Source organism: Triturus cristatus, chromosome 4_2, assembly GCF_964204655.1.
Source record: "Triturus cristatus chromosome 4_2, aTriCri1.1, whole genome shotgun sequence".
In the NCBI taxonomy this organism is placed as follows: Eukaryota; Metazoa; Chordata; class Amphibia; order Caudata; family Salamandridae; genus Triturus; species Triturus cristatus.
Window position 1 is genome coordinate 936,763,561 of NC_140586.1, and position 26,169 is coordinate 936,789,729.

The 26,169-nt window shown below is 49.7% G+C and overlaps 1 pseudogene across 1 annotated transcript in view; it reads right to left on the reverse strand.

Annotated features, from left to right (window-relative positions):
- LOC146838969 (uncharacterized) overlaps window positions 1-26,169 on the reverse strand; it is a 97,567-nt pseudogene that overhangs the window by 11,074 nt on the left and 60,324 nt on the right. Inside the window, exon 2 of the transcript XR_014960736.1 lies at window positions 11,352-11,443. The product of XR_014960736.1 is annotated as an uncharacterized LOC146838969 (transcript). The remainder of the gene's footprint in view (window positions 1-11,351; window positions 11,444-26,169) is intronic.

The window sequence follows — 26,169 nt, forward strand, 5'->3', positions numbered from 1 at the left end:
CACTCTGAACCAAAATAGTAAATGATTCATTAATTCAAGGCACAATACCAGACTGCGTCAAGTCTGGACAGATAGCCCCCATTCTTAAAAAACCCATGGCAGAACACATTGATCTAAATAACTTGCACCCTATCTCTAGCATCCCGACTCTTTCAAAGCTCCTCTAGAAATGTGCCTATATCCAGCTATGCAATCACATATAGCAATTCGAACTCTTAAACAATACCAATCCAGATTCCTTTAGGGACGCAGCACTGAATCAGCCCTGACTCACATCGTTGACGACGTGTTACAAATGCTTGATAAAAATGAGTCCTGCCTTTTGAGCGTCCTTGACCTCTCATCATTTGATACGGTCAAACATGACAGCGTCCTTGACTTACTGGAAGTAGGCTCAGGCATACTTCCAAATGGGTATCTTAGGGAAAATCAAAATTCCACCCCCCCCCTCCCCCGGATGACTTCAAGTCAGTTTTTCAAGCACTAGTGTTTTCCAGGCTGGACTATGGAAATCAAACCCTTTGCGGCCTTCCTAGGTCAAAGTTGGCCCCCCTTAGGGCCCCCCTAACTCAGCTGCAAGGCGTATTATTGTATCTAAATGCAATAACCACATCACACCTTATTTGAAATGACTAAACTGGCTCCCTTAGGAGGCACAGATTCATTTTAAAATTGCCTGCATGACACACAAACCCATACACTCCAACACCCAGAGGCACATTGCACAAAAACTGGAGCTGCCTGGTGACTCGAGAACCTCAATGTTGGAAAGGCGTTCGCCGGAGGGGGGTTCGATACACGTCTTGCCCACCCCTTTGACCCACCTCTCCCAAGTAGGCCGAACCAGGCGCGCACACCCTGAGATACACTACGTACAGAGTGACACCACACGTATTCTTTGTAGGACGATAGGCTCTTTTATCGATGATTTCAAGGGATCTTTATGATCCAAGATGCAAGCAGTACAGCAGTGACACAACGTACCACAAATCAGTCGTGGGGAATGGGGGTAGCGGGACAGTCTTTCAAGATAGTGTCTCTGCGAAATACCCTGCGGAAAGCTCACAATCCTCGAGCTGGAGGGTGTCGTGTCTCTGGGCGATCTCTTACCGAGTCATCCTCAAGGGGAGCGCCGCGAGTCTCTCAGCAGGCACAGGTGGTCGGATTTCGGGAGCCGCGATTCCGTCAGCAGGGCTCAGATGGTTCAATAGCTGGGGGCCGCGAGTCACTCAGCAGGCCTAGGTGGTTCAGTGTTCGGGAGCCGCGACCTCGTCCGCAGGGCTCAGATGGTTCAATAGCAAGAGGCCGCGAGTCACTCAGCAGGCCCAGGTGATTTCAGCATTCAGGAGCCGCGACAGCGTCTGCAGGCTCGGATGGTTCCAGGTCTTCTCTCCACTCGTTTCTCCGGCACCCCTTTTTATACTCCGCTGGTTCTTTGAAGTCCGGAGTGCTCGCAGAGGGGGGACTGGGGTGACGGAGGGGGTTCGGCGGGATTTCCTGCCGCTCACTTCTTTGGTCTTCTCAGGTGGGTCTGGGAGGGACCCCAGACGCTCGGCAGGGGAGGCGCCTGCTCCCCAGGGTCATGGTGGCCGATTGAGTCCTCCCGGGGAAGGCGACCCGAGGTGTGACTGGGCTGGCGCCTCTGGGTCTGGCTCGAGGGTTCCCGCTCCCTCGGTTGGACATGCGTGGTAGGGTGTTGAGTCTGTCAGGCCTCTGGCCGGCCCGCGGATCGGGGGTGGCTGGGGCGGCCGGAGTCGGAGATGTCGTGTCTTGAGGGTGGTTGCAGGTTGGCTGGATGATGGAGAGGGCAACGCCGTGAGGCCGGTCTCACACGCGTCCCCCCCAGCTGAAAGGCGTGGAGAACTACCCATCCACTGGGGAGTTCTCCTCGCCGAAGCGGAAGAACCGGGACAGGCCGTCGGCGTTGGCATGACCCGTCCCGGGGCGATGTTCGACAGTGAAATCCATCCCTTGGAGAGAGATGGACCATCGTAGTAGCTTGGGGTTCTCCCCCCTCATCTGCATTAGCCACCGCAAGGGCCGGTGGTCCGTCTGTACTCGAAAATGGGCTCCGAACAAGTAGGGCCGTAGTTTCTTGAGGGCCCAGACTACGGCAAAGGTCTCTCGTTCTATAGTACTCCAACGCTGCTCTCGCGGCAGCAGCCTTCGGCTGATGAAGGCTATGGGCTGATCAATGCCCTTGTCGTCGAACTGCGAAAGCACGGCCCCGATGCCGTGTTCGGATGCGTCGGTCTGGACCACAAACTCTTGGGAGTAGTCGGGGGCCTTGAGTACGGGGGCGGTGCACATGGCGGTTTTCAAGGCGTCGAACGCCTGCTGGCACGGGGTGGTCCACTGCACCTTCTTCGGGAGCTTTTTGGAGGTCAACTCTGTGAGGGGCCCCGCGATACTACCATAATTTTTAATGAACCTCCGGTAGTACCCAGTAAGGCCCAGGAAGGAACGAACCTCTGTCTGCGTGGTGGGGGGCTCCCAGGACTTGATGGCGTCGATCTTCGGCTGGAGAGGGGCGACCTGGCCGTTGCCCACCTGATGCCCCAGGTAGACCACGGAGCCTTGCCCGAGCTGGCATTTGCTGGCTTTCACTGTTAGGCCTGCTTGGCGCAGGGCCATTAGTACTTGTCGGAGGTGCTGGAGATGCTCGTGCCATTGAGAGCTGAATACGGCGATGTCGTCAAGGTACGCTGCGCTGAACTCCTCGAGTCCGGCCAGGACCTTGTTCACCAACCGCTGGAACGTGGCTGGGGCGTTTTTCATCCCGAACGGCATGACCCTGAAGCGGTAGTGTCCATCTGGCGTGGAGAAGGCAGAGCGCTCTTTCGCTCCCTCCGTGAGAGCAATCTGCCAGTATCCGCAGGTCAGGTCGAAAGTGCTGAGGAACCAGGCGGCCCCCAGGTGGTCGATGAGCTCGTCGGCTCGGGGAATAGGGTGAGCGTCTGCGCGGGTGACCACATTGAGTCCCCGATAGTCCACACAGAATCTTAGTTCGGGGGCGACCCCTGGGGAAGCCGCCTTCGGGACCAGAACCACCGGGCTGGCCCAGGGGCTGTCGGAGGGTTCGATTACTCCCAGGGTGAGCATCTTCTGTACTTCGGTCTTGATGCAGGTGCGGACCCGGTCAGGCACCCGGTAGGCTCGGTGTCTCACAGGCGGGCTGTCGCCGGTGTCCACGTCGTGGACACACCAGTCGGTAACCCTTGGAATGAGGGAGAAGAGGTCTGCGAATTGTCTGAGCAGCTGGCGGCAGTCGTCGGACTGCTGGGGAGTGAGGGTGGTCGACAGTTTCACTCCCTCCACAGAACCATCCAGTTCTTTAGCGCACAGGAGGTCGGGCAGGGGTTCGGTGTCTTCTTCCGCCCCATCATCGGTGGCCAGTAGCAAACTTAATTCCGTCCTCACAACGTGGGGCTTGAGACGGTTCACGTGGAGGACCCGGAGGGGGTTCCGTGGGGACTGTACGTCGACCAGATACGTGACCTGGCTCTTCCGCTCGACCACCTTGAAGGGACCAGTCCATTTGTCTTGTAGGGTGCAGGGTTTCACCGGAGCCATGACCCAAACCTGCTGGCCCGGCTGGAACTCGACCAGGGTTGCGTTCTGGTCATACCAGCGCTTCATTTCTTCTTGGCTGGCCTCGAGGTTAGCCTCTGCGAGTTCTCTGAACTTCCTCGTCTGGTTGCGGAGCGCCAGGATGTAGCGGAACACATCAGGGGGTGTCCCCCGGGGGCTTGTCTCCCAGCCCTCTTTGACCAGGCTCAGGGGCCCTCGGACGGGATGTCCGTACAGCAGTTCGAAGGGGCTGAACCCCAGAGACTTTTGGGGGACTTCTCGGTATGCGAACAGGAGGCAAGGGAGGAGGACGTCCCATTTCCGGCGTAGGGGCTCTTCGAGGCCCAGGATCATTCCCTTCAGGGTTCGGTTGAAGCGTTCCACTAGGCCGTTGCCCTGGGGGTGGTAGGGGGTCGTGAACTTATACGTGACTCCCCACTGCTGCCACAGGGACTTCATGTAGCGGGATATAAAGTTAGTGCCGCGATCACTCACAACCTCGCGGGGAAATCCGACACGGGAGAAGATCCCCATGAGAGCCCGGCCCACCACGGGAGCCGTCACGGTGCGGAGGGGGATGGCCTCGGGGTAGCGGGTGGCATGGTCCACCAGGACAAGGATGAAGCGGTGGCCCTGGGCGGTCTTTGGATCCAGGGGTCCCACTATGTCGATGCCGACCCGCTCGAACGGGGTACTCACAACGGGGAACGGTTGTAAGGGAGCTTTGCGTTTTCCGCCACTCTTCCCACTGCCCTGGCACGTGAGGCCGGATTTGCAGTGTACTTCTACATTCGCTCGCATCTTGGGCCAATAGAAGTGGGTAACTAATCGCTGATATGTCTTGTCTTGGCCTAAGTGTCCTGCCAAGGGTACATCGTGGGCCAGGCCCAGGAGGAGGCTCCGGAACCGCAGGGGTACCACCAGTACCCGTGCTGCGCCTAGCTCGGCGGACTTTTGCTCGCTGTATAGGAGGCCATTGTCCCAATAGATCCAATGGGTTCCGGTTCGGTCACCGGTGGCCTGGGCTTCGGCTTGTTGTCTAAGTCCCTCGAGGGAGGGGCAGGTGGCCTGTTCCTGGCAGAACTCTTCGCGGGAGGGCCCCCCTTCACAGCGCCACTGGGCCATCTCGGGCAGTTCTTCGAGCTCCGTCAGGGCCTCTGGGGCGGAAGGTTCCGGTCCTTCCCCCGGGTTAGTGTCCTCCTCTCCCCCGGAAGGAGGGTTGTCTGCTTCTGGTAGGGGGTCCCGGCTCTCGGGGATAGTGTTCGGTAAGAGGGCTTCACCGCCCTTGGAGAGAGGCAATCGTGCGGTCATGGAGCGCGTGGTGGCGCAGACCCATTCTGGTAGGCCCATCATCTCCAGGTGGGCTCTTCGTTCTACTTGCCCCCACGGGGAACTCTCCAGGTCGTTGCCCAGGAGGCAGTCTACGGGCTGCGAGGTCCGGACCGCTACCTTCAGTTCTCCGGAGACCCCTCCCCACTCGAAGGGCACCAGCGCCATCTGGCAGAGGCTCTCAGAATTGTCGGAGGATACGACCGGACAGAGGGCCCCGGTTAGGATCTGGTCTTCTGAAATTAGGCTGCGGTGGACCGCGGTGACACTCGCCCCGGTGTCGCGAAGGCCCTCGACTCGGTGGCCGTTGATGGTCACCTGCTGTCGGTATTTTTCTGTGTAGGCGGGCAAGGGTGTCCCGGGGACCATTTCTCGATCACCAAGGGAGACCAGGGCCATGGCCGCCGGTTCCCATTCCTCGGAGTCTTCCATCTCTTCCCCCAGAGCCACGGAGGCCATCTGCCGGGCCGTGGGGCTGGTCGCTGTGGTTCGCTGATACTGGGGACACTGTGGGTCATTGGCGTAGTGTCCGGGCTGTTGGCAGCGGAAGCAGGTGATCCTAGCTCGAGGACCTGGTCGTCCTGGGGCTCCGGTGCTTGCTGGGGACTGTGCCGAACCCGCCGCTGGTGGGCTGCTGGGGGGGCTGGTTGAGGACCCCCCGGGGAAGTCTCTTGGTCGGCCGTGGTTCCCTCCGCCCCTCTGGCGGGGGGGGGGCCTTGACTGTGGCGGCCGTAGTCCCCCACGGGGCCCCGGGTGGCCCGGGTGTTCACCCAACGATCAGCCTCAGCGGCCAGCTTCCGAGGGTCGGTGAGTTTACTGTCCAGGAGATGCTGGCGCAGTTCTATAAAGCAATTGGCCGCTAAATGTTCCCAGGCAATCAGATCGAACAGTTCTTCGAAGGTGGAGACCTTGCTGCCCTTGATCCACCCATCCAAGGCTCGGCTGTAAAAGTTCACGTATTCTACCCACGTGGTGCCCGGTATCTTCTTGCAATCTCGGAACCGTTGTCGGTACATTTCGGGGGTGAGTCCGTACCGGCCCACGAGGGCTTCCTTCATGTGGCTATAGGAGTTCATGACCGTGGAGGGCAGATCTAGCAGAGTGTCTCTTCCTTCGCTTAAGAACCGGCCCCATAGGCCAGCCCCCAATCCTTCTGCGGGACTCGGTGAGAGGTCATGGCGACTTCGTAGGCCTTAAACCACTGCTGGATATCATCGTTCTTGTAATACTCCTTTACCACATCCTTGGGGATGTGAACTTTGGTTTCCCCAGTGGGAGCGGACGGTGGATTCCCGGGTGGCTGTGACTTTTCGTTTCTAGCCCGCCACTCAATCTCCTTCAGGCCGCGTTCATGTTCTAGCTGGAGTTTCTTTTCGTCGTGCTCCCTTTGGAGTCTCTTCTCTTCGAGTTCCCCTTGTAGCCGTAACTGCTCGACGGCCAACTTCTTCTCTGCCAGTTTTATTTCTCCCTCGATTTTTAGTTTTGCCAGTTCAAGTTCGTGGTTGCGGCTTCTCTCTCGGTCCGCTAGTTCCTCGGGGGACAGGTTCCCCTCTGGCCCGTTGTTTCTCGCCGGGATGCTTGGTGGTTCATGGGTAGAGTCTCCTTCCGTTTGGGTCGGGGGCGCCCCCGTCTCGACCCAGGCTTTCAGTACTTTCTGGAAGTCTTCCTTTGTGCTTAGTCCGGTGGCAGCGATGCCAAGGTCTTTGCAGAACTGCTTTAATTCTCTATGCGTGTAATAGTCCAATTGATCCTCTCGGAACGGTGAGCTTATTTCGGTACCTGCGGCACCCAGGGAGGTTTCTCCTTCCATCTCTGTTTGGTAGTGCGTCAGTCGTTCACTGCACGCTCTCTTTCGGTGTCGGCTCGGATCCCGTCGTCTGCCACCAAATGTTGGAAAGGCGTTCGCCGGAGGGGGGTTCGATACACGTCTTGCCCACCCCTTTGACCCACCTCTCCCAAGTAGGCCGAACCAGGCGCGCACACCCTGAGATACACTACGTACAGAGTGACACCACACGTATTCTTTGTAGGACAATAGGCTCTTTTATCGATGATTTCAAGGGATCTTTATGATCCAAGATGCAAGCAGTACAGCAGTGACACAACGTACCACAAATCAGTCGTGGGGAATGGGGGTAGCGGGACAGTCTTTCAAGATAGTGTCTCTGCGAAATACCCTGCGGAAAACTCACAATCCTCGAGCTGGAGGGTGTCGTGTCTCTGGGCGATCTCTTACCGAGTCGTCCTCAAGGGGAGCGCCGCGAGTCTCTCAGCAGGCACAGGTGGTCGGAGTTCGGGAGCCGCGATTCCGTCAGCAGGGCTCAGATGGTTCAATAGCTGGCGGCCGCGAGTCACTCAGCAGGCCTAGGTGGTTCAGTGTTCGGGAGCCGCGACCTCGTCCGCAGGGCTCAGATGGTTCAATAGCAAGAGGCCGCGAGTCACTCAGCAGGCCCAGGTGATTTCAGCATTCAGGAGCCGCGACAGCGTCTGCAGGCTCGGATGGTTCCAGGTCTTCTCTCCACTCGTTTCTCCGGCACCCCTTTTTATACTCCGCTGGTTTTTTGAAGTCCGGAGTGCTCGCAGAGGGGGGACTGGGGTGACGGAGGGGGTTCGACGGGATTTCCTGCCGCTCACTTCTTTGGTCTTCTCAGGTGGGTCTGGGAGGGACCCCAGACGCTCGGCAGGGGAGGCGCCTGCTCCCCAGGGGCCTGGTGGCTGATTGAGTCCTCCCGGGGAAGGCGACCCGAGGTGTGACTGGGCTGGCGCCTCTGGGTCTGGCTCGAGGGTTCCCGCTCCCTCGGTTGGACATGCGTGGTAGGGTGTTGAGTCTGTCAGGCCTCTGGCCGGCCCGCGGATCGGGGGTGGCTGGGGCGGCCGGAGTCGGAGATGTCGTGTCTTGAGGGTGGTTGCAGGTTGGCTGGATGATGGAGAGGGCAACGCCGTGAGGCCGGTCTCACACTCAAGAAGCACCAAGTCTTTACTGTTGAAACCGCAGAATTTCAAGAAGAAAATTTACAATCGAGCCTACTCTGGCAACGCCCCGAGAATCTGGAATTCCCTACCATCTGAAATCCGAGTTAACTCTTCACCTGCATCTTTCAAAAGATACGTGAAAGTGCTAATGATGAACACTTTCTTGCTCTAGCTCCCATGATAATGTTATTGCGATGGTTATTATTGTTTATTATTGCCTGCCTTACCAGTGTCTCTGCGGGCGGCTCCTCCATTGGAGGGAAGGAGCATCACCCCACTTAACTGCACCCCAGAAAACCCCCAGAGACGAAAAATACAATGATAATGAAGTTAATTCATTACCATATAATTTTTCGTCCCCCCGTACTGACTGAGGAAAGGGCGGGGCCTGCGAGTGGCAGCAGTGGTGGGCTTCCTGTGCACTAGTTTATAGTGCGCATGTGTCTTTGGATGGCAGTCTTGTGACGGGCAGCCTAAAATACGCATTATAAACCTCTCCACTCAGCCGTCTTAGACAGATGGGTTGATAGCCTGCACATGCCTTTACTGTCCTCTGGAGCCCCAAGACACACCGCTCCCTCCAATCCTGGAGCTTCTATCATGCTGAGAGCAGTGCATGGATTGGTTAAGTAGGTTAGCTGGGGCCCTGGATGTGACGTTGGAAAAGAAGAGGATCGGTGCGAGAAGGATCAGCCTGCGCAAGCAGTTGTTTTTTTCAAAAATGTATTTTATGTATTGTATTTATTTTATGCCCCCACTCATTTGCCCGCCCCTCCAATTGGCATTCTTGCCAGCCACCACTGGTTTCTCTCACCCTAATCGTTTATGTAGCGCTATTTTAGACTAATAGGAGTTCTTCCCCCGCTTGGATACTGCTCCTTCCTGTATTGTTACTGTGATTGTTAGTATTTTTTATTATTGTCTGCCTTGCCTCTTTCTCTCACTCTGATACTGTCTTGTGTCATGTTCACGCTATGTAAAACTTTAAATAAATCAATGACTCCCACATATTGCTGTAGAGCATCAGTTTATTGATTTTATTTACTTTCTGGTTTTACCTTTCTCAAATGTTTTTTAGCTATTTTTAGTTTGCCAGTATTGACACTGAGCTACAGGCTGTTTGTTCATTCCACATCTAACATCGGGGTGGGAGATCTCCGGCTGGACTAGGAGATTGAGCTGGGCTAGTCTGTGTAGTTGTCCCACCTCTAACTTTAGTGCTGGTTGAGATAGCACACCAGCCTGGCTGCCTACGAGTCAAAAGCTGTGGTGAGTCTGTGCAGCGAGTGCATAGATGGTGCCCCGATGCCTGTTAGCACCCTTTCACTCCTGGACCATGCCAGTACCTGAAACACTCTCTTAAAAACCTCTCTTAAGTCAAATGGTTCTGTCCATACCTCCTACACCTCAGCTGCCCTCTACGCTTTCAACCATAAAGTTAGGTCCTTTACTTACATTTATTCACCTGCTCCTCACGTACATAGCCCTACTGTCGACATTCCTTTTCAAGCACAAAACCTGCAAACAAGATTTTTAAACCATGTATTTCCCATAACTTTCCATAGGTCTCACCTCCTACTCACGCTTTGCAACATCACTTGAACAAACTGTGACCACATTTAATAGAACAATACTGAGGTGCGCTCATTATTTCCACAAGATGGAGAATGCACCAGAACAGCGCACACTGCACATCACACAAGGATAAAGTGCCTTCTGCGACTCTCACACATGCCCGCAAGTACACAGTCCCTACACAGCTTTTACAAAGGCCCACATGCTTAGCACTGCTTTTCAAATACACACAAAATGCCATAGGCACAGCTCAACAATGTAAAATCAAATTAATTCATGGTGTGAAACACACCAGCAAATGATCCGAAGCGGGCTGCAGGCCACAAGGGTCTTTACTATCTAAGATGCATTACACAACAGCAGGGTTTGCTGTCACCAAAGTGTTCTTCTTTTGAAAAGGGTGCTATGCATGTTGTATTTGTACAGCCAAAGCTAACCAATAAGCAGCTGAGCTCCCTATTGGGGTAAAGGGAGGGACAGAGTCAACAAGTGATAGGGGAGGCAGCTGGATAGTGGATTGTTACTGCATTGTGCCCGAAGAGTCTGAAACTAGCAGCATGTGTGCTAATTCCTCAGCAGCTTCTCCTCTATGACAGGTAGAGCGGGTGCAGGCCCAGATCAGACAGAAATAAAACATTTATAGCCCAGAAGTATTTTGAGATAAAGAACTGGGTAGTAGGACAATGGCTTCCAATAACACAGCACTGAGCACCTCACTTCAGCCAAACTTTAATGATTGTTTGAAGAACAGGGCAACAGGAAGGTGTGTTAAATGCCGACCATTAACCTTTCACCAGCTGCACACGGGGACTGCATTGGCTAGATGGAACGCTGTGATCCCGCAACCGCTCAAGTCATGCATGCGGGTGCTACAACATGTTGCGAAGGGTTACTTGAACCCTTGATTCCAAATCACACAGTTTAACTACACACATCACAGTTATCTCTCCCCCCACCATATCCAGCGCATGTTTCCTGATTCGACACCAGAGTGCCCGCGCTGTAAACTGGCTGATGCCAGCTTCTAACATATGGTGTGTCGAGTGCCCACCACTACAGGTGTCATGGCTCGATGATACAGCCACCATAGTGGAGTTCACAGACCATACACTGTCACCTACTCCTGAATCCTGCCTGCTAGGCCGTTGCCCTAAAGCAAAGGGGGCAAACACATGCACCAGTTTACAGACCTTGCATACGTACTTTTCAAGCACCAAATAGAAATGTCTTGGAAAGCAGCCTCTGTGCTGGACACTAAGAGGCGGTTGCATACTGTCCTGCACTGTGCATGAGCAGAGGCCAACACACTACACATGCTACTCAGTGGAGCAGTGGGGAGAGTGGGTGGGGGAAACTGGGATATGTATATCCTTAACCTAGAAGCCAAGAAACATTCCACCACCATGAAGGAACTATGTCCGGGACCTCATGAATGCATAACTTCTGTACAATTGTACCCAAGTATGATGTATATGATCCTCTTCATCCATCTCTGTTCCCCTGTGGATGGGAGCCGCGCCGGCTGATGGCATGGATTAGACATCATGTTGATCTACCCTTATGTGTTCCCTGCAGCCTCCCCCTCGCACCTACTTCCTTATAATTTATTGTTTTATTGATGCACTGTCTGCGATTAGGATTGGCATGTTTTGTAGCCCTCACCATCCTCCTCACCTTGTGATCACCCTTTACCTTAGCAGATCTTGCTCTGACATAGATGTAAACGGCAATGCTGCCAAACCATGATGTGTTTACATATGTCACATATATTATGTCATTGATGCTCCCTGCAACCTGTATCCCTCAATGAGTTTCCTCTTGTTGGTGTTTTAAAAGAATAAAAAATAAAACAACTTTCACCAGCTGCAATCAAATATTTATGAGATAATGAGATGCAAACATACCTCCATCCTGCACATCCTGGGACTAGACTGCTGGAAAGCGATCAATGGGAAATGAGACAGGTTTGGAGGTGAGCAAAACACTGAAACATTACCTGAAAGAGCAAATTCAAAAAAGAGAGTTAGGAGAAGATAGATGGATATTAGAAATGGCAATAGGGACAAGCAAGAGAAGGAAATAAACTCAACATTCTTTGGATAAACACCAGCCCTGTGAATTTTTATAAAGCAAAAATGTTTTAAACGTTTGTAAAACACTGAAAAAAACACTACAATTTAGAACCCATAGAAACTGATAACAGAAAAGCTTATGCATCTTGTTTTCAATGTGCATTATCAGACAAGAGGACTTGCTGCATGCACAGGAGGATTAACTATGAGATCTAGTGTGCCCTGATGGTGCACCAGGTGCAGTTTTCCGTAGTCATGTATTCCAATGGGCTCTGGGAAGTGCAGTCATTTTGTAACTGTTTAAGTTGGATGCTGATAAAGCTAGGGATAAAATGCATAATAGTCTAGACTTTCTGAATCTTCAAACTTAGGAAAATCTACATTCTGAGCATGCATACAACACATAATGTGAAGTGCGCACTTGGATGAGAACAAACAGATGGCAGACAAGAAAAGAAGAGGAGAAGAGCAAAAGGAAGAGAAAGAAACCCATTGGACGCAGCATGAGGCAGGGCTGTCCCCTTTCACCCATACTCTTCCTGATAGCCCCAGAGCCCCTCACATTCACCCAATACTGCTCAGAAGACATTTGGGGAACTGAAACTAAAGTCGGCAACCTGGAAATTATGCTGTAAGAGGACGACATACTCCTCACTTTAGCCTCCCCAGAACGTTCGCTGCCAGTACTCATGTCCATCAAATCAGACTTTAAAGCGTTTTTCAGGTACAAAATAAACTGGATCAAAAGTTGGGAAACGGAGACAAGTTACATTAATGACGCAACAGGGCATAACATAGTCAAATCTAATTCCCCACCGGCTTGCCTCCTAGGCGTATTTCCTAAACCTAAAGCCAATATGATTTCCTCAGGATGTGCAGATATAGCCCTGGCTCTTGCACAATGCGAGATAACCCTATTTTGGAACACCTCAGGGGACTCTCACTCCAAGAGTGGGGAAAAGAACTAATCAAATGGGCCACATGCGAGGAAACAAAGCTAAAAGCCGAAGCACAGAAGGAGCGGACGAGTCCAGACCACACTCCGGCATGGGAATTGATTCTTCAAGATTGTCCCCATATAGATGATACAGCTGATTACTCCTGCTGTTGGACGATGACTCCACTGAGGAGGAATAGATCGTCACACACCAGGTGATCCAGATGTAGCAGCTAGGTCCTTCCTGAGGGGGCCCTCAAACCCTTGAAACTCTGCAGGAGGTTTTCGACCTCTCCAAATTCCAGCTTTACCAGCAGTTGAACTGTGCCCTGAAGACCTCCAGAGTCAAACATTATCTCGGACTCTACTACTAATTCCTACTGAGACAAATGGAGCAAATATAGGAAACTTATCAGTGGTCTCTACACTACACTAATTGAAGATCTTTTTCCTGGCAGCTGCAACCCAAACGGGCTTTGCGCCAGCCATGTATATCCTCCAGTATCCTGCCCCTCTGGAGAGGGATCAGCCCTTGCTGGTGGCTGGCTACCTGTCCCCATCACTCCTTCCTGCTGCTGGGTGACATGAGTTGAGAAGGGGGTCGAAAACGCGGGCAGCGGCCATTGAACAGACATTGAGGAGGAGTGGTCATCCCACGGAGACTCCTGCTGCGGCGGATGGGGACAGGGGGGTGGAACTCAGCTCTCTCCCCCACTGCTGCTGGCTCCCCTGAGAGAGGAGACAGGGCTGAGAATACCTGCCAAGACCTCGGAGTAGACTGTGAGGGTGGAAGTCACCCACTGACACTCCGTTGGGGCTGCGAGAGGTGGATAGGCACCTCTCTCATCTTTTGCCTCCTATATACGTGAGGCGGCCTTCCCCTCACAACAATTCTGACCCACTGTGGGAGACTAGAAGGGAAGAGGACCAACCAGGCGATGACTCTGGATAATGACGGCCTACTCCTTGCTGACAGACACAGAGGTGAGGAGTGGCATTGATCTGGCCGTGCACCGCAACGGTGGCAACCAATTATCCTGGGGCAGAGACTGAGGACATGTGAGTGCCCAAGGCAGTAAATACTCATACTGGATATTCGATTGCCCACATGGTGAAGGAGAAGGCTGCAGGGGGCCAGGGACAGATAGATAAATACACCAAACCGGTGGCACATAGATGGTCAGTAGAGGGTGGAGCACTGGGCCTTCCCTACTACCACAGGAAGAGATTGTTTCCCCAGCAGCAGTACTCCAAGTGATCAAAGAGAACCACAAAGACTTGACAGACAAGATTTATGGGGTAGGGGTCTCATTCCTCTGTGAATACTTGCGCAACTTATCATCGTGAGCTATGGAGGCAGAGGGGCGCATTTCCTCCCTGCAAGATGTGGCAGGCGCCCCTACACGAGCTTAAAAGACTGAATGAGCCGACAACACTCCTCGAACACTCCATGGAAGATGCAGAAGGCCGATCATGCAGAAATAATCTGCGGCTGGTGGGACTGCCGAAGGGTGCAGAAGGAAAACAAACCGGGGAGACTGGTTTAAAACATAAATTCTAGACAGAGAGCTATCCCCATGCTTTAATATAGATAGGGCTCACAGGACACAGGCCCCAAGACTGCCTCCGTCATCATCTGGAGGAAAGTACCCTTTTTGGATGGTCACCCCCACACCATTTGCTCCAGAAGCTGAAGGTTATGACTCTGAAAGTACACTGGAGCAGGCTGAAGTTGCTATATGTGAATTGGCATCCCCAATTGGCAAGGACTTTAAAACCTTTATAAGTCTTTAGTACATGGTATCAATGGTACCCAGGCATGGGTGTTATAGGGGTCACCAGGGCCTGAAGCACTATTTGTGCCACCCTGAGTAGCCCAAGTAAACTACTAACAAGAGGCCTGCCATTGCAGACTGCAGAAGAGTGTAAACTGCTTGATCTCAACTCTGCCTTCACCATGTGTGGCAAAGTCAAACATGATTTTTAATATGTCAGTCACCCCTAAAGAAGGCCTCCTGAGGCAGACAAGTGGCTTGGCTTGCTTTGGCCCGAGGATCCAAGTAAACTCCAAGCTGGGCTAAAGCCAGGCGTCCTTCACTGGCTCACCCACCTCTATAAAATAATGTTATGTTAAGGATATTTATAGAGCGCATGGCTACCAGAAGGCGTCCCAGCGCTAGTAGAGATACAGGGCAGGTCACACCAGCTTAGTCGGTGGGTTTTTAGAAAAAACAGGTTTTCAGACGTTTACAGAAGGAAAGGAGGTTGGGTTCTGAATGTAAATGGGAGGCCCAGGGGAGGGGAGGGGAGGAGAGTGTTCCAGAGCTTAGCGGAAGTGTAATAGAAAGACCGGCCACCACTTCTCCTTCTATTGATTTTGGGGACCGAGGCTAGGTAGAGACTGGATGATCGGAGGCATCTGTTAGGACAGTAGGGGGAGATGATGGATCGGAGGATGGGGTCCTTTATTCCAGAAAGATTTATGAGCAATACATAGGGACTTGAATTTTATTCTTTCCACAATTGGGAGCCAGTGCAAGGTTTTCAGGGCAGGTCTTGCAGAGTGGCTGTTGGAGATGTCAAGAAGCATGCGTGCTGCACAGTTCTTAATAACTTGCAGTTTGTTTATGGTCGCCCCTGCAGCTCCTAGATACAGAGCATTTCCTTAGTTGAGGCAGGAGAGGATCAGGACCTGGACCATGAGTCTCCTTGCTGAAAAGGGGAGGAGCGGAAGGACTTTACGGAGCATCCGTAGGATGCCATAGCAGGATGCGGCTAGTTTCGACACCTGATGATCAAATGTGAGTGACCGATCTAGACACATGCCGAGACTTTTGATCTGATCTTTGGGCGTGGGTGGGGGAGCCGAGACAGCTTGCCCATGCTGAACCGATATCAAATGTGGGTGACTTACCCAGCATCATAAGCTCCGTTTTATCTCCATCTAATTTAAGGATGGAGGATTCCATCTATTTGGCAACTCTCTAGGCAGGGGCCTAGGCAGGGTGAGGAGTTTTCTGGATGATTTAAGGCCACCAATAATTGGGTGTCATCGGCGTAGGTGACAATTTCTATCCCAAAAGGGAGGACAATCTGTGCCAGGGAGCTCATATAGATATTAAACAGCGTCGGGCTCAGGGACTGGAACCCGGAGGGACGCCGCAGCCAAGTGTGATCCGGTTTGAAATGTTATCCCCTTCAAAGACTTGGAAGGTCCTATCCTCGAGAAAGGATTGCAGCCAGGTGATAACACTGCCTGATAGTCCGACATTCCTCAGTCTATGGATCAGGATGTCATAGTTAACAGTGTCAAAAGCGGCACTGAGGTCCAAAAGGATGATAGCTGTCGATCCACCTTTGTCGATAATCTTTTTGGCCTTTTCAACCACTGCCAGTAGCGAGGTTTCAGTCCTATTTTGGGGGAGGAACCCGATTTGCGAGGGGTGAAGTATGTTGTGAGATTCGAGGAAGGTGGAAATAACTGAATTAATATGCTTTTCTAGCATTTTACTGAACCCGGGAAGGAGGGAAGTAGGGCAGTAATTCCCAAGAATGTCGGGGTTAAGTTTTGGTTTCTTCCGTAGCGCCTTCACCAGGGCGTGTTTCCAAAGTGGTGGTACTAGTCCAGTTGAGATGGAGGAGTTAATCAGCTTTAGTAACACCAGGAGGTCTACTTCCCCAGCCTTGCCTAGGAATTGAGGGGCTGCCCGGTCACAAGGAGAGCTGGATTTTACTGAGGCACAGATGTTCACTAGGATGTCCATCAAGGGAATTTCTTTGAGAGCATGCTCACCGGGCACGGAGTTCTCCACGGACAGCGGATTAACAGTGGAGGCGGGAGGGGGAAAGGAATTGTAGATATCCTTGATTTTATTGGAGAAGAACTCTGCAAGTGCATCATACCATGCGTGCGAGCCCTCAAGGGGGACATCCCTCACTGGTAGTTTTAGGAGATGCTTAGCAATTTTAAAACTTTTGCGTGGTGTGTTTGAAACCGAGTTAATTCTTTCCTCATAGTAGGATGCTTGTGCCTCCTTCACTTCGGTTTGATACATTTTTATGGATTCCCTGTATTTCAGTTTACTTGTTGTGTTGTAGTTTCTTCTCCATTTCCTCTCAAGTCTTTTGCAGGTTTGTTTGTACTCATGCACCTTCGGGGAGTTCCATGGAGAGGGGTTATTCCTAGTTTTTTATGAATGCGTTTCCTAGTTATGACTAGGTCCAGGGAGGAATCGATTCAATGGTTCAATTTGGTATTCATAACAGTGGGACAGGAATCTAAAGCAGGTATGGAGTTTTTCAGAGCTGATTTCCATGAGTCCAACGGAAGGTTGGACCAAGAGCGTTTCCAGCTACTGGTCGTGCCGGTGGTAAGAGGGGGTTTTGGCAGATCCCAGGAGAAGGGGACCAAAAAGTCGTCAGACCATGGCACTAGGACTGAGCCTCCAATTGGAAAAGATGGGGTCTAGGAGGTGTCCTTTTTCATGGGTGGGGCTAGTAACACTTTGCTTCATCTGGATACCTAGGAGATTCTGGATTAGTTCAGTCACTACTGGGTCCAAGGGATCGTCAAAATGCAAGTTGAGATCCCCAAGTACAGTGAAATTTGAGGGAGAGCTTGCCATGTTGATGACAATTTGCGGTAAAACTTTGAACAATTGTCCATGAGGTCCAGGGGGTGGTAAATAAGAATACCCGAAAAGGTGTGGGTGGGGGAAAGCGTGATGGAGAAAGAAAAGTTTTCACAATCCGGTATGATGTTGGAGGTTGGAGACGATACGACATTTAAAACCCTCTTTTAAAATAATGGCAATGCCTCCTCCCCTCCCCTGTTCCCAGTCCCTCCTCAGGACATTGCACCCCGGTATGAGACACTGCACCAGGTCTGGTTCTGACTCATTATTGAGCCAGGTTTCTGTAAGAAACAGCACATCGGGCGCTCCTCTTGGAGCAGGATAGAGATTGGAGTGCCGTGTTTGGGTAAGGATCTGCAGTTTAAGGACAGCATTTTATAAACTGAGGAGGTTGTAGGGGCCAGGCGGGGTTTAGGATTAGGGAGTGGTGAGTAAGAACAACGTGGACAACTCAAAACGTCCATGGTTGGGGAAATGGAGTGTAGACAATTCTTGCTAGGAGAGCCCCTTAACCTCCAGAGTTGCTCTGAAGAGTATGTACATTGATTTGTATTGAAACGGGCAGGGGGGTGGCCCCTGGCCGCGGACTGGCGCAGACGGGCTTGCCTTTGGCGCCATCGTCTCTAATATAGCCGGAGGACCTGGTTGAAGGAATGAGGAAATAAAAATAAAAATAAAAATAAAAATTGTGAGACCTATATGTCCCCTATGTCCCCCTCAAACGCTTTATGTATACATGCATGTAACCCATGCATTTCCCCTCCATGGCCTGTCTATCATGATGCTTATGCTATAAACGTGGCCTGCCATCATCCAGTCTCCCATGAGAGAAACGACAAATCTGTATTGAGCAGGGGTGTGGAAATGTTTAAAAAAGCTACTTGGCCAAGGGACAAAATGTTACAGAAATCTACTTGCCCTCTGTAAATATCTGCTTGCCCTACCTACTGTATAAATCACTAAGCTAGGTCTGCACAGAGAGCCTGCACTGCAATCAGTGCAACATATATGCAATACATATTTCAAACGCCAGTTCAATTATGCAGTGAATGGTGATGCATACTTATATGCAAATGTTGAACTGGCTAGTTGTACAGCATGTGTGAAGATGTCATTGTGCACTGCACCCTCGTATCAGCAGGTTTGTCTGTGACAGACTTTCATATGTAAAGAAATGATAATCTAAAGACAGAGTGCAGACTGGTAATTGACTAAATTTCTTGCTGTCTTTGGGGATGACTGTGTCGGAATACGAACCTGTAGGACAGAAGGGGTTTCTCCTTCGTATGGCCAACTCATAGCTCTCCTGCTTCAAAATTATGCAAGAGATGTTCTGATAAATATGTGGATGGGACTAACTGCACTTCTTGGCCAAGCTTATCAACTCTTCATGGAGCAGCAAAATCACGTAGCAGAGTTACTGTGGTTCACTTAGACCGTATCCACGATTCTAGTCAGAGTTTCTATACTTTTAATGGGGAAGTTAAATCAATTTCTCCTTTAACACTCCTGGGCAGGTGTAAGGTGGTTATATTATGGTGTATGCAAGGCAACATCTGCACATTCTTCTCCCACACAAGAATCATATACAAAACTGGCAGTATCAGTGCAAGGTTCTCTTGCACAGTACCGGTGTTGTAATGGCGGAAGCAGCAGCGGAGGCTTCACTGATATGGAGAGGCAACTCTTCAGTGGATGTGCAAGTTTGTCTAACTCAGAACAAAAGTTATGTAGAACACATGACACACACTCAAACTTACATAGCAGCAAATAAAACTTAATTCCCTTCTCACGGCAAATGGAAGGACAGCTAAGTTAAAGAAACAGTCAATCTAGAAGTGGGGGGGCTAAGGATCATTGTGATGGAGGGATAGCGAGTCACTGGAAAGACTCAGCATTCCATGTCACACCTAGCAAGGACACCTGGGCTCAGTCACAGTAGAGTTGGAAACCCTTTCCTGCCCTGATGGATATTCAAGGCAAATTTGACTAATTAAGATTATTTATGCTTCAGCTGCCAGGATGTCTAAATCCAATATTAACTGTTCAGCTGAACAAACATCCAGAAGTGCCACAACTTGTTTTTATTTTCTCTGTTATTGTGGTGTCTGACCATCATCTAACCCCTTCTGCAGACTGACTCACATCTAGTATTTCCCTGAAGGACCAAATAAAGCTGTAGGAGGAAGGGAGCAGGGGGTACACCAAAACCATACTTAGGGCACGGACCAAAGCACTGCACAAATGCCAACATGTCACAAGCCCATCTCTCCCTGCTTCCTAGCCCTAGCCATAAGAGGTGTAAAGGTCTTCAAATACACACGAACCATCATGTATAGTGCATTAGATACTTTAGCAATTAAGGAAAATCTACAACTCCTCTCAACCTGAACCTACCCACCACTTCAGACAAAATGGAAACGCACACCTTGCACTGACAACAAATAAAGTTAACACCCCTAATTAATAACTGGAACATAAAGCAATGTATACAGCAGCTACTGCTGATGGTTGCAGGCAAATGACCCTCCAGTAATTGCCCCACCCTTCATTACAGATAATACGTAAATACAATAACACACAAATGTGCTACTGTTTTTTTTCACACAGGGTCTTTAGCCAGAAACGGTTTCGGGGTAGATTGCTAAAATATAGATCTGTAGTAATCTAGGAACCAGTTAGGTCTTAATAAATGACAAACACACTTTGGGATTGAGTCTTTAGCTGGAGTGCTACTGCAACCAGATCACATCCCATATTTCCGGCCGAAGGCAGAGAAAGAAGACATTAGGAATGTTGGAGCTCCATGCTAGAGTGCAGGTGAACTAAACAATTACACTTATGGTGGCAGCAAGGTGTGTGAACTCACTGAGCTATTTTTCTTGCTCATGCACCCTGTAATCCCATTCCTGAAGGTGCTCTGTTCTGCATTGTGAAGGATAAGTGATGGGGTGTAAAGGTTCTACGACCTGCACTTAAGAGTGCACAGCACAAGAATTATGCAGTAGGTGCACTCATAGGCAGTGCTATCTTACTGGTGTGTGTTCATCTCGCACACACCATAGACTGGTTCTTACCATCTCACCACTAGCCCAGATCTTAATAAGCTACTACATTTTAAAGTCGAAAGGGCCCAAGTTCAGAGCACAGCGTTTCTTTTCAGTTGAGAGGTAGACCAAGTCATTGGGAACTGGCCGAAAAATCCTTGCACATGTGTGCATCAACTGCATATTTGTTTTAATTGGTGCAGAAGCTATGGGGTTGACGGGCCAGTACTCTGCTGCAGCACTAGATAAATAGAGTAGCCGTGCATCTGCACTTGCATTTCAGATACCGCCAGTGTCTGATGCACAAGGGTATCGGGGACATGCAGTTTAAGTGAAACTGCAATGCATGCCCTGGCTGCTTCAGAGACCGAGTCAGAGAGACAGCTGGGAAGTGTAGGCCCTGTGAAAACTGAATTTCGTGTTTGAGCACAACATAAAGCTTTTCATATATCCTTTATACCCATTCAGCAATGTAGAGGGTGCGGAGGGGGCCAGATCTCGGAGCACAGGGCCACACAGAGTTAAGGGGACGAGAAGACAAAAAAATGCAGGAACCTACATCCGATTCCTAGAATGAGGACGGTGCCAGAGCAAATTACAAAGGGCAGAGGGCGAAATGACAAGAATGAAAACCCCTCTCCTCCCTCACCCCCTCCCAAGTCTCTTACTACTGAATGCTGAAAGTGCGTTCATGTGCAGCTTTTCTGAGGCATTGAGATGCCCTGCATTTCATGACCTTCGGAAATGCGCAGACATTCTTTTTTTTCTTCTGCAGAGTGCCCCTAAGCCCACCCCCAGACTGAGATAACCAATAGTCTTAATTTAATATCATCCCGGACCCCCTCGAATAATAAAAATACACTCGACATCACCAATACCTCATACACAGACCCACTCATCTTAAACTATCCCAAAATACATGCACAGTCGCCCACACAACCATAAAGACCACAAAAAACATACTTTTGATACAGGCTTCAGTTTCACTGGCAAGGTACGTAGTCGTGTCAAAATTGTTAACTGCGTTCGAAAAAAACAGTCTAATCCTGAATTTCTCTTCAGGCAATTTGTGATCCTGACGAAACGAGTTGACCTCCCAGTTGACCTGCCAGTGTTTCCTGAAAACCATCGAAAAACAAGCCAAATGAGTCACAGTTCACACACAAAGTGACACACAGTCTCCCACGCTAACAGGTGGCAGGCATACACCTCTGGCAGAACAGATCGATGTAACACACTCATGAAGGCTCACAGTAGACACCCACCTGCCTCGGGAGCATGCAGCCTCACCATTAACATTGTTACAATCCCGGGCCTCACCGGTATTGGATACTCACTGTCAAGTCTCTTGCACAGCTGCGTCTTGGTGCTCTCGTCAAAGCACAGATTATTAGAAGTGGGGGGGGGGGGGGGGGGGGGGGGGGGTGAGACACCCATTTGCAGCAGATGGTACCTCAGGCCCCTCAGCGGTTAACTCACGTGCTGAAATGCTGAGTTGCTGACAGCGCTCAATTCATGTTTAAAAGACGCAGGGGCACAGATTGTTCCTGTGCCTGGTAACATGATTGCGACGCAGGAGAGGGGAGCGCGATCCGATGCTCATGACTGTCAGAGGCCTCGAAAGGTTCTCTGAGTTTCTTTTGTGATTTCTGATTGGCTGTGCGCTCCTGAGTGCCCACAGCTTTGATATTTATTATTTACGCAATTTAATGTCTACTTGTCCGTCGGACAAACTAGACATTAAATCTTCTTGCCCATCATAAACATCAACATGGTTCGGGCGTCGGGCGATATGATTCCCCCACCCCTGATTGAGGCCTACACGTTTTGCATCATGTTTTCCTGCACCACATGAAAACCCGTGTTTTGTGGCTCAGCCAGACCCGAAAAGAGGTTTCAGGCCGCAGACGTTCAGAAAGCTGCAGCTGCGTATCCTTGGCCTTGCACACTTGGGCCTCAGCCAAAGGGGCCCTGTCAGAGGTGCCGAGACAGTATTGAGCACGGTTATCTGCTTACTCCTACCGAGCCGCATTCCTGCCTGGAGAAGGAGGAATAAACACGACCCGTCTGCAAGGAGGGAGCCTAGCCTTACTGTCTCTCTTTGTGAGATTGCAAAGCTCACGTCAGTAAAAAGCCCATAGCCCTCATGTAAGGCCTCTACAGTAAATGAAGTAAATGAAGAAATAGATGCCACATTGGCTCTTGGTGATGGGCAACCTATGTCACAAATCAGTCCCTGCTCCAGACTTTAGATATCAGATAATACAAGATGTGCTGGTCGTTCTGACACTGAAGGCCTCCCTGAAGGCCTCACTTCCAGACTCCCCGGTTGCACAGCAACCCTTCCCCACGTCAGTTACACGTCATGCTCGAGTTGAGCACAAGTAAGGCAAAGTTCCAGTACAATTCCAGCTGATCACGCAACCCCCTCCAGGTATCCACCCACCTATGACATTCACCAATGATTATCAAGTGGACGCCCACATGGACGCCCACCTTCACGCCTACTTACACGCCCACATGCTCTTATCTCATTCTCTCTTGCTCTTCTGCTTACGTATAATATCAAATGTATATATACTGTACTCTGTGAATAAAGTTTGAGAATTATTCTGAGAAGTCCCTTCCTGATCCCTTGTGGTGATGGAACTATTCTCCCTATAACTCGAGTTATTGGAATAAAGCCCTTTTGAATCTGATACCACAGACTCAGCCTCTTGCTTTATGCATGATCATATTGATATTATAGAAATTATGGGAGCGTAATATTTTATTTACGACATTAATGGCGCCCGAATAGATCAATCTCTTTCCCCACACGCCGGAGATGAAGGTCCAGTTTTGCCCCCTTCCACAGCCGTGACGGACTTCAAGTGCGCACGTCGCGGGTTTTCCCGCCAACTCCCTCAGGCCACCGAAGGAGGAGGACTGCGACCAGGCATCCATACGAGGCGGTGAGGATTGCGGATCGTCCTAACCCAGAGCCCACCTACGAGAGAGCTGTGTCCGAGGTTTCTAGAGATCCACCCAAGATACGCCATTCCCTGCGCAGCGTCAAGTATCCGAGGCCTTCAAGTTCAAGTTCAAGTTCTGCTTCCCGGTGAGTTTTCTCATGGGGGTTGCAATCAAGACGGGTTCATTTAATGAACACGGTAAAGACGTGTCTCACTTGTGAGACCGGTATGTTCAAGAGCATGCATCAAGAATTAAAGAATTACAGAATTAAAGTCCAAGTTTTCAGGTGCACCGATTTAACTGTATGAATGTTATTGTCTTAGTCAGGTTCAGTTAGGTTTGAATGTGTCAGGTTTTTATGTAAGTTTGTTTCATTGTGGTTTTTTTGTTTTTTGGGTCATTGTGATTTTTGTTTTCGGTTACATTCCAACATGCCGTTGTTTTCGAAACTGAGTAAGATATGTACCAGAAAAGGTGTACTAGAGGAACAAGTTAACATTCCGCCTAGGGACACACCTGGACATTTCATGCACTGTAAGCATGGTTTAGATGCCGTGTTATTTTTAGAACTATGGGTAGATTACAGGAAGGATTTAGAGACAAAGTGTAGATGGCCTATCACGGGAACGTGGGATGCATTATGAAGGTAGAGTAAGAGATATGGAAGAGAAAATGTAGACCTGCTCAGAAGGATGCCATTGAGTTTTGGCGCAAGGAGTAACATAGAAGAACAGAGTAAGTGTTCCACAAAGCAGAGAGAAGTAGACAGGAGTCTGAAAAAGCCAAAGAAAAGAAGTTACAGGAGGAAGGGGAGCGGGTAAAAAGAGAATAGACTGAAAGGAAAACAAATACTGACGTTGCTGGTATTTATCCCGTCCTTTCAGAGGAACTAGCAAGAGTGGCCCCAGTAGAAAGACCCGTTAGAGTGCCACCGCAAATACCCCGAAAAATAAGACCAACAGCATCCGAAGCGTTTGTTACCACCTACCTAGAGGAATCCCCACCAGCATACCTAGACGGATCTTTCCCTGCACCTCCAAACAGGCCCAGCTCCATGAGTAGATGGATAGGTAACGACCAGCCCCTCACCCCGACCGAAAAAGAATCAGCACGGTCAGCGACCCTGTGGGTGTCCCGAAATGATACATATAATAATGATATGGAAGCCCAAAGGTTCTTGAGCCTCCCACCAAACGAACAGCGCATAGCTGGTGTTTACATGGTCCAACATTTGATTACGTTGTCAAAATGAAATTAAGAGGGGTGTAGCAAGAGAAAGAGCAACACCTGTGATTTGATGACACCCCTAATGTACAAAGTGTTAACGAAAAATAATTGGTGATCGGTTAAAAGTTTAGCTTGAGAAAAATTGTGGGTATTTCGAATTTGCGAATTGTTCAAGAATGCAGGTTTGTGTTCTTGGTGGTTCAGTGAGCCAATGTGCTGGGTCCAGACGGTTGTGGGTCCTGATGAACATGCAGAGACTCCCACCTATTAGAGGTTGATAAAATTAGTACCATTGTGTGAAGTACTACCCAATATCTGCTCTGTACTAGTAAGTTATGTGCTGTCCATTATTCACAGTGAGCGTTTCTACTAAACTGGGATTAGAAAAATAGGATTACGGCCCCGTGGAACAAATTGTATATAAAAAGGATCTTTCATTAGGGCGAATTATTGCAGTTTATATGGAATTGAGAAGACTTTTTGTCTTTGACAGCTTCAGAGTGAGGAGAAGGTGGGAGCTGAATAGAGCAGAATGTGATGCAGAAATCGGAGACAGATTCTGACCTTGAAGGAAGTAAAGTGGGGGCCGGTAAAGGAGCAGAACGGAGGCACTGCTTAGAAAGCTTCTCTGACATAGCATCTGTGTAATGCCTGCAGCCGGAGAGCCTTGGGGCCAGGAGTAGATAAAAAAAACAGATGGCTGGCAGCCCAGGCTCAAGCCGCGCTGAGGGGCTATTTTTAGCTTCTCTGATAAGACAGGGCTGCTGAGAAATGAAACTCAAGCCTTCCCTTGTTCTATTCTGTGCAAGACCAGTGCCCCGAGGAAATGTCTGTGGAAGACTGTTGTTTTGTTTTTTAGCAAATGTTACATTGCTTCTAGACAAAAAGTAAAATGATGATCTTGCTTGAAATTTTAAGGGTTATATGCCTATATAAAAACGATTTTCAAATTCAGACACTTTTAAATTGTGGCCCAAAGCTGCCACCAGTTGGATTGCAAAATGATCCAATGGTTACAAGTATGAGAAGAAACATGCGATATGCGCCTTCAAATAGGAAATGAGGGTACATTGTGTTGAAAAAGATGCATAACACCTTTTTAAAAAGAAACGTTCGTGTGTTCTTCATTTTTGATTATTCTTGCTGGTCCTGTGTGTCAGAAATAACACAGTCAGTCCAGCTGACAGCTGCTCATCATTAAGATGACCTGCTGTCAGATGGGGGTGAATAGGGCAGGAAAATCAGTTCTTGATTATAAGCCTGACAAATTAAGCAGGCCAGAATGTTCGCCTCTGAGCTGTAGGTACGGTAATTGCGCATCACTGCTCATTTATATATGTTATTATAAATTTGTCTATGCTTTCTGTGCTTGGTATACTGATGGCTTGGCATATGTATTTTATATATGTTTTGTTTTTGTCCTGTGCGGTACAGAGATGGTCGTGACGACGCCTATCTTTGCGCAGCGCTTGACTGGAACTTGTTCACAATTACTAAATTTCACAGACATGATATTACCATTATCATGCTGTCAAAATAGCAGACAACACGTTATCAGTGTATGTCTAATTGGTATTGGAGATGAATACAACAAAAAATAAAAAAGGTTATGCAAGACTAAAATATTTATCACATGACTGCCCTGCCTCGGTCATATGTTTCCAGATTGGACATTAAGGAACCATTATGGTTGTTCTGTACACTCGCATCTTAACTCTTGAAATGCCTGTTTTAAATAAGGACTGCCACCCCAGAGTGACAACTCTGCCTTTAGAATGTTGTAAATGAGTTTTCACAAATGAGGCTCGGTATTTAGGGTAATGAGAAAATATCTGATAGGATTTCCTTTT